The sequence below is a fragment of the Equus caballus genome, chromosome 22, assembly GCF_041296265.1.
Source record: "Equus caballus isolate H_3958 breed thoroughbred chromosome 22, TB-T2T, whole genome shotgun sequence".
NCBI classification, from domain to species: Eukaryota; Metazoa; Chordata; class Mammalia; order Perissodactyla; family Equidae; genus Equus; species Equus caballus.
The window spans coordinates 16,305,816-16,314,799 of record NC_091705.1 but is presented as its reverse complement, the minus strand read 5'-3'; positions in this window follow the sequence as shown (position 1 = coordinate 16,314,799).

The window sequence follows — 8,984 nt, the reverse complement described above, 5'->3', positions numbered from 1 at the left end:
TATTTTACATATTAGATTTAATTGACAGCATAGGGTATGTCATTTTCTGAAAACTTCTACCTCACTTGCTTGTATTTTGGGAAGAAGGAAAGTTATTTTTACTCAATCATATTTGGAAATATAGGCCTTAATACAAACGGCAGTTGTATAACATATTTACTTGTATTTGTAAACTCTAAACAGTGTACGTGCGGCACAGAGTAGGGTGTTGGGGTATTTATAATTCTTGGCTTCTGCAGCTGTAGACAATTCCTTCATTTAAACATGGAGCTTCAAAGAGGAATTTAGATCAATGACCATAACATTTTTTGCTTGGCCTTTGTTAAAAACATTTTTCTTTTTGCTTGTATAGATATGGAATATGGAGAAAATAGAATTAAAGGATATTACTGGGAAAGTACAACTAGATAATTACAATGAAATCATTTAAATCACTACAGAAAATGTAAAATTAGGTAATTAAGAAAAGAGTGACTCTAACCCATTTATGGTTTTACATATTTCAGAATATGGCAGAGGCAGCTGCCTGGCCATGGTCCCTCCTAAGAGAAAGTTAGAAGTTATAAAATGTAGAGCAATGCATTCAGAGGAGTTGACAGCTTTCCAAATAGTAAAGAAGTAGGAAAATAATCTTTCACGTTGTTCTGCAACTTCCAAGGTTTTTACTGGTTCTAGTCAGCCTTTAAAACATGAGTTACTGTATAGAGTATGTTTGTAGTGGAAGTTATATGGGAACACTCTTGTTACCCCAATAATTCATTGTCCAAAGTTCTAATTAGAATTCTTGTTTCTCTTAAATTTTCATTCCCTTGCCCCTGTTGAATTGCTTTTGAACCAAACTCCTGTGCCAATCTACAGGCTGTTTGTGGAGATTAAGATTTTGTGCCAGCCTTCGGTTCTGAAGTTCGTTTGGCTTTTATTCAACCTACATTAACTGATTGTTTATTGTAACCTCTTGTTCACTGAATTCATGTATTTATTTCAGTGGAATATTTATAAAATTTAAAAATAGTAACCATTTTTAATCCGATGTTGGAGAAAGCTCAGTTGTGCATTCAAAGTCTAGCTCCTACATTATTAATTACATGACACTGACAAGAGGTTTGTTCACCTCCCTAGGCCTCATTTCCTCACCCTTAAATTGGAGATAATAAAGATACTTATCTCATATGGTTATTATAATGAAACAGGAGGTAATATGGATAAAGTAAATATTTAGTAAGTAGTCTATAAATCGTGACAACTAGAAGTCACATTACTTTAACATACATCCACATTAACCCAGGGAAGAATCTTTGCTGGGAAATCTGACCAACATAAGAGAAAAGACTAAAAATATTGATATTGAAGTTACCCAAGGAAATAGCCCACTCTGATCACCTTATAGTATGAGCCACACTCTGCCCATGCACTTACAGCTTCCAATTAGCTTTTGTTCCTGCTCCACTCATTAGAATAAACAAGCAACTAAAGATCACCAGATATTTGTGGGAAGTATCTGATATGAAAAATAAAGACTAATCAAGCAGGAGACAGCAACCAGGTAGGAATAAAGACTAGCCATTAGAAAGACACTTTAAAAATAAACAAAAGACATTAATATTATGGAGAAAATTGGAAATGAGACCAGGATGTTATAAAAATGATTGCTCAGAGAACAAAAAGGAGCTTTTCAAAATTAAAAACGTGATAGCAGAGACGAAAACTGAAACAGAGTTGAAAGGTAAAGTAGAAAATGCCACAGAAAGTAAAGCAAAAAGATAAAGTCAGGAACATAGGAAAGAAGAGATAAGAAAATTAGAGGAAAAATCTAGAGGGTCTGATATCCAAAACAGGCAGTGTTCCAGAAAGAGAGAAAATTAAGCAGAGGAAGTAATCAAAGGAATAACTCTAGAACATTTCCCAGAATCATAAGACACAATTTTCAAAATTAAAAGCCCACTGAATGCCCTGCATAGTGAATAAAATAATCCAAACCAAAGTCCAAAGTTCACATAAATTTAGAACAGTGGCAACAAGAGAAAGTGCAACAAATTTCCAGGAAGGTAAAAAAAAATTTTTTCATTTGGAGGATGAAGAAAGACAATCAGATTTCTCAAAAGCAACATTGGAAGCTAAAAGGCAATGGAAAAACATCTTTCAAATTTTGAGAGAAAATGATTTCCAAACCAGAATTTTCCTGTTCAGCCAAAATATCAATTAATTGTGAAGGGCAGGACAAAAGCATTTTCATACATGTCAACTCTCAAATAACTGATCTCCCTTGCGTACTTTCTCAGGACGTCACATAAAGATAAAATCCTTGAAACCAAAGGATTAAGAAAAATGAGGAAGACAAGACTTGGGAGTTCCAAAGCAGTGACAAGGCAAAGCCAATTCTCAGCCTAATGGGGAAGGGAGAGTTCCAGAAGACAGTGGTGCAGAGACCTGGAGGACAAAGAATTCAGACTGGAGAAGGTCAGAAGACTTCTTCAAGAATGTGCAACGTGTTTGCACATAGCACAAGGAGATTTCAACAATTGAGGTGATATCTGTCTTGAATTCCCGGTGAGTATGAAACAAGCCGATCAAATGATAAAGCAAGGCATAGGGAACAAAACATTGTGCAGAAAATGAAAAGTGATTATGACAGTTGTATGACTCAGCTATGAATAGCATATAGTTTAATACATAATGTATAGATATACACATTGTTAAATCATATTACGTATGTATATTTGGTAAAAACAATATAAATACTAAATATGGAGCTAGCCAAAATTAAGATAAATCTATACCCATGGTGGGATAATGAGGGCAGGGGAAAGATGGGGAAAGAATGTTGAAAAAAGGCAAATTCTTCATCTTCCATATTAAGAAATCTACAGTTAGCAAACAGAGTGAATTAGTAAGTAGTAATAGAAATATATGATTTAACGATTTGGAGCTAAATGCCAAAAGAATCAGGTAAAATAATTGAAAATACTTATATCTGAAGAGCAGGAAATTGGGTGGGATTGGGACAGGGAGCTGCTTCTATTTATAAGAAGCTGTATAGATTTATTTGGCACTTAAAAACTAAGTGTTTGTATAATTTGATGGAAAAGTAGCATTTAGTGTTAAATGTTACTAATAGTAACATTTAAATGTTAAAAACAGCATGTCTATGACTTTGCTCTTATTGATTCAATGTTTTGAAAAATGAAGACAAATATTTCCGAAAAGATACATGTTTGGGAGGGCTATTAAACATGAAGACGTTCATACACCCATACATATACCCATGCCGTCGCTATCACCAAGTAACTATTTTCTAAATGTAAACACATTCTTCCCCATGTGACTACTGCAGTTCTTTGTCTAATATTTATCTGTCGATTTGATCTCACATTCTTGAGAACCCAAACCTGTCAAGCAACTCCACAGTGAAGGCTAGTCAACAAGAAAGCAGTGGCCAACCTTCTTCTGCTTCCCTCCTTTGGAATAAAAAACAAATATACAAAGATAAGATATAGTATTTTGTTAGTAAAAAACATGCTTCCAAAAATGAACCAAGATAATAATTGGTCTCATCAAAATTTATGTCTTTGACTAAATGAGGGATTGAATATTAAGCACATACAAAGGAGAAAAATAATTATGTAAATAGATAATCTCAATATTTAAAAATTCAAATATCAAGCATCAGCAATTTAGAATCATTTTGTGTGCTTTTTCTGAGTAGCACTGGTTATTGTACTATGAAGACAAAAGTCAATTCTTTTGACATGCTGGGGTGAAAAAGAAAGAAGGCATTAGGACAAATGAATTCTCTGAGTATAGAAATTAAGTAGTATGTTAGCTTTCTTCTGTGGTTTAATCTTAGTTTTCCACCATGGCACATAAAAACATCCTAACATGGGGAACCAGTCAATTGGTATACTATCCGTGGAATGTGGCATCAACATGGATTCTTTTTTTTACTTTTATTTATTTATTTTTTTAAGGAAGATTAGCCCTGAGCTAACATCTGCTGCCAATCCTCCTCTTTCTTCTGAGGAAGACTGACCCTGAGCTAACACCTGTGCCCATCTTCCTCTATTTTACATGTGGGACGTCTGCCATAGCATGGCTTGACAAGCAGTGCATAGGTCTGCACCCAGGATCCCTGGCTGCCGAAGCTGAACGTGTGAACTTAACTGCTGTGCCACCGAGCTGGCCCCCAACGTGGATTTTTTGCCCACCTTCAGCAGTCCATCAAAACTCAGCAAAGCTCCATTATACAGAGTTGGCCTCAGCTATTCTGTGAACAATATACATATCAGGAATTTGAGGCTCAAGATATATGCCAAGAAGGCACTTTGATTATTTTATACAGAATAAGATAGTTGGATTTTCCTCAATGCCAAGATATTCCTTGATAAGAAATTAGTTCCTAAGGACGGTGGAACCAGAACGCCAGGACACTGGGGAATCATTCACTTGACTATGGTACTAATACACTACGCAATTGCTTCTCAACACCAATGTACACACCAATCCCTTGGGCTTTTGGCTAAAATGCATACCTGACATAGAAGGTCTGAGATGGAGAGCAAGGCTCTCTATCTTTCACAAGCTCCCAAGTGATGCTGCTGCTGCTGGTCAGTGGACCACGCATTGAGTAGAAAGGTGCTAAATGATATCATAAACTTCTCATTTACTAGATTACTAGGTTTTGCATGTTGGCATGAAAGAGAGAAAACTAATTATAGAGTTCGATAGATTGCCAGTCACACAGTAGGAACTCAATTAACATCTTTTGAGTGACTCTGCTATGCTTAGACAAGCATGGAGTTGAAGAGAAACCCCAGAGAACATGTCTCAGCCATAGTTAATGAGAGCTAGGCTATTATCTATACATGCTTGGTGCAGTTTTATATTTCATTTATGCAAATAATGCTAATGAGGAATGCTGTCTTAATAACTGCATTTCTCACATATTTGCAGGAAAAATTAATTTGAATAGTTATAAGTTAGATACACCTAATATTATTTTGTGAGGAACATGTATTTTGCAAGGTGATTTCCTCAGATTTTTCTTTATTGTGAGTTTGGCTGTTGCCAGGCTGTTTTTGTTGCTAGGGGGTTATCATGGGCCAAAATACAAATATATTTAGTTACATTCACTTAGTTCAGACAGTTGCCTGTCTTCCTATATGAAACATTTCCTGCTTTAGATCTGTGGTATTACATGGCCTCACTTCTTTATAGTACACTAGCGGAATTAATGAAAGCTGCGAATTCCCTGCCACAGAGAAATAAAGAAATGATACACTTATGAGGCAATAAAAGCTCAATTACTTTAAGGGAGGCAGTGAAAGGTTCAAGAAATCTCAAACTTATTTCTTCCTATAGAACAGAGGTTTGCAAACTACAGCCCATACGCTGCTACCTGTTTTTGTAAATAAAGTTTTATTGGAACACAGACACTCTCTTTTGTTTATATATTGTGGATGGCTGTTTTCAATCTTCAGTGGTGGACTTGAGTAGTTGTGACAGAGACCATATGGCTGGAAAGCCTAAAATATTTACTCTCTGACCTTTCCTTAAAATGTGTACCCATCCCTGCCACATAACTAAAGATTATGTTCTCTCTAGTAAATTAACTTGAACAGGTAACACGAGATAGCATTATTATCTTCACATGCTAAGATTAGAATGAGAGCACAGGACCATTGCAAATCTACTCTGCTTCACCCTTTGGAAGATGCGGTCACAACAAAGCTCAAATAACAGAATATAATTTGTTGGAGTGGGAGAGGTTCTCTCCATTGTCTTTATTTGCAACTTAAGTTTTCTTTTTTAACCATTCCCCCAAACAAAAGTGACTACTTGTTTTTAAGGCATTTTTTTCTCTGCAGTCAAGAATAGGAGGTGTTTTTGCATCTTCATATTAATGGGTTGAAATTTTTTTACTACATTTTTAAGTAAACCATTTTCCAAGTTATTTTTCATTTTTCATCTGTAACGTAATTACTGCCATCTGTTGCTTGGCTTAGCTGCTCTTTCCTGTTCTTTATACATGTTTGTATATGGGAATCTGATATTTAATATGTACCAATGGACGTAATCTATAGTAGGGAAATGCATATATGTTTATAAAATATCTGTATTTACCCAACACACATATATATAGAAAGTGTTTTTATTTATTTATTTTTTTGTGAGGAAGGTTAACTCTGAGCTAACATCCATGCCCATCTTGCTCTATTTTATATGTGGGATGCTGCCACAGCATGGCTTGATAAACAATGCGTAGGTCCATGCCCAAGATCCGAACCCATGAACCCTGGGCCACTGAAGAGGAGCACACAAACTTAACCACTATGCCACTGAGCTGGCCCCAAAGTGATTCTATTTTTGATCTACATTAAAGAGCTAACCTGGTACTCTTTTTGTGAATGCAAAATCCCAGCTCAACATTATTCTGTATCTATATGATTCAGCTTGGCATTACAAAGCTGGGTCAACAATGATGTGGAATTATTTATTCATTTTAGTCTTTAAAATCTGAAGGAAACTGGAATATATTTCTTTCCTCTGAGTCATGCAATTTAGCTAGATGAAGAATGAAATTGTCCAAATCCTTGTTCAGTCAATTCCAGAGCATATTATAATGTCAGTGTTAACGTAAAAGATGGTATTCAAGTGAGAAAAAGCAAAACTTCACAGTCTCTGTATATCATTGTAGATTGACATACATGGCAACATCTCTCTCTAATTATGTAGCTGCTACAGCAGCGTTGGGACTTCCTTTTAATAAAATGCATCACTATGCTAGCTCCCTCATTACTCACCCTCACAAATACTTTGAGTACAGTTTTTTTTCCATGAAAACCAGCTTTTCTATACTGATCCTGAATTGGTAGAATGACTGAGAACCAGCAATTTGTTCAGGAACAGAAACCCTGGGGAAATACATGGAAAAAACAAAAGACGTTTTTCCTAACCTGCTGGCACAGAGCATTGAAAGGCACTAGAGAACCAATGTGGAACAAAACAACAGCATTAGAAGCCACCAGAGTGTTCAGTGTTTGCTTCTATATCGGTTAGTGTAAGTTGTGGCTGCATAGTCTGAAAATCCCCAAATCATAGGGGATTAGACAAGATAGAAACTTATATTCTTTCTCCCTTCAAATCCAGGTGATCCAGGGCGATGTGATTGTTGGGAGACTCAATGATTTCTATCTTTCTGCTCTACCAGCCTAGCTCCTGGCTTCCATTCTCAAGCTCACCATGTGGCTGGAACTTTAGCCATCAAGTGGGCACTCCAAGGAGCAAGAAGGAAGAGGGAAGGAAGGTGAACAAAGCACATTGCTATTCCAAATTGAATTGGAGTTTGTTGGAGGAGGTCATCAAGTGGATGTGACTGCGTGTTGACCTAAGAGCTGGACCGGGGCAATGGGAGGCTCCTCATTCCTTCCCCTGTCCTCGGAATGCATGTTCTGCCCACTATTCCCCCACTATGAGCTGTTTTCAAGGATGCAGCCTTGAGAGAGCAATGTGTTGTTGGGACCACCCAGACTGGATATGTGAATGAACCCAGTTAAGGCCTCTACAGAAACATTCAAGATTCTGGTGGGTGGATGCGGAGATCTGCTCATCTTGTGGCCGCCCAAGACAAGCTTCATATGAAAGTTCCCTTGCTTACTTGCCATCTACCAATCTGGAGTGATCTGCTTTTGTCTTTGGTCTCTTCCTGCCCTCCATGTACTGGGGCCAGTTTCAAGTTTTCCCCCAGGGAACTCTCAAGGTTTTGAGCCAACTGAGTCCTACTGCTAATGGGCTCTAGGGGAATGGATTCTGGACAGGCAACTAGAGCCTCTCTACCTGAGTCTCTTTGAAAAGTAACTTTTCCCCACTGCCTTTACATGTTTTAAATAAGAATACGAAGAGTTATAACCAGTCAAAGAGTTTGCTCTTAGATCCTTAAGGTGAGGCAACTATAGTGAAAGGAGAGAATGCCCGGAGAGAGAAGTTCTGATCTGAAACGAAGTCATATCCTTGTTTGTTAAAAGCCCTGGAAAATGTGAAAAATTGGTTATCCATATTTTATAGCTGTTACTATATCAGTAAATGGTGAGTGAAATCTTTGTATAAGAAGAAGGGGTGCAAAATTGTAGGATTTAACTTTAGTTTAATTAGGAAAAGGATTATTAGCTGAAACCAGTCAATGGGCCAAAAGATTTTTCTTAAATGGTGAAAGCATTCTTAGTGTTTGAAGCTCAAAAATTAAAAAAAATTTCCTTGAAATTCTGTCAAGACATCACTAGAGACCCAAAGCTTGGTGGTTACATTTCAAGTGAAAGAGGATTAGGGTGTGCTGAGGTTTATTTTTATAGAACAGAGAAGATACCTGTCTGGAAGATAAACTGACTTACAAAGATTATATTTTGCCACTTGTGCGTCGAAATCACTGCATCAGAGGCTCTGGAGACGGCAGGAGGAAAATAGGATGAGGTGAAGAGGTCGTCCCTCAGTGCTTTTATCAGTCCTGAGATACTGTTTCTGTGGCCCTCACTCCGTAGCATCTGCATTTTCTGTGAAATCCGGCTTCTGCTGAGACTGTCTTTCTTTAAACATTTTTGGATCTGCGCTTCCAAATTCTCTTTTTTCCCAAAATGATGCTTAAGATGATCAGCCAGATTTCAAAAAATGAAGGGTAAAATAGACCTTAAATGAATATCAGGTTATTTTTCTTGGTTTTTTTTTTTTTTTGATTGTTTATTTTGCTATTTATTTGACTACTTGAAAGTTCTCAATAATTAATCTGTACATAAAATTAATAGCTTTCATAATCATTAGTGATTATGGATTTTACTCTTACAACAATACTTATGTATACTTCACTTGACTGATGAAATTGCAATATATAGCACATTCTAAGCTACATTTAGAGTGCATACCTAAATCTGAAAGTATGTAGTCAGATATCAATGATAAATCTGCATGACATGCCTTGTTCTTGTTCCATTTTTCTTGTT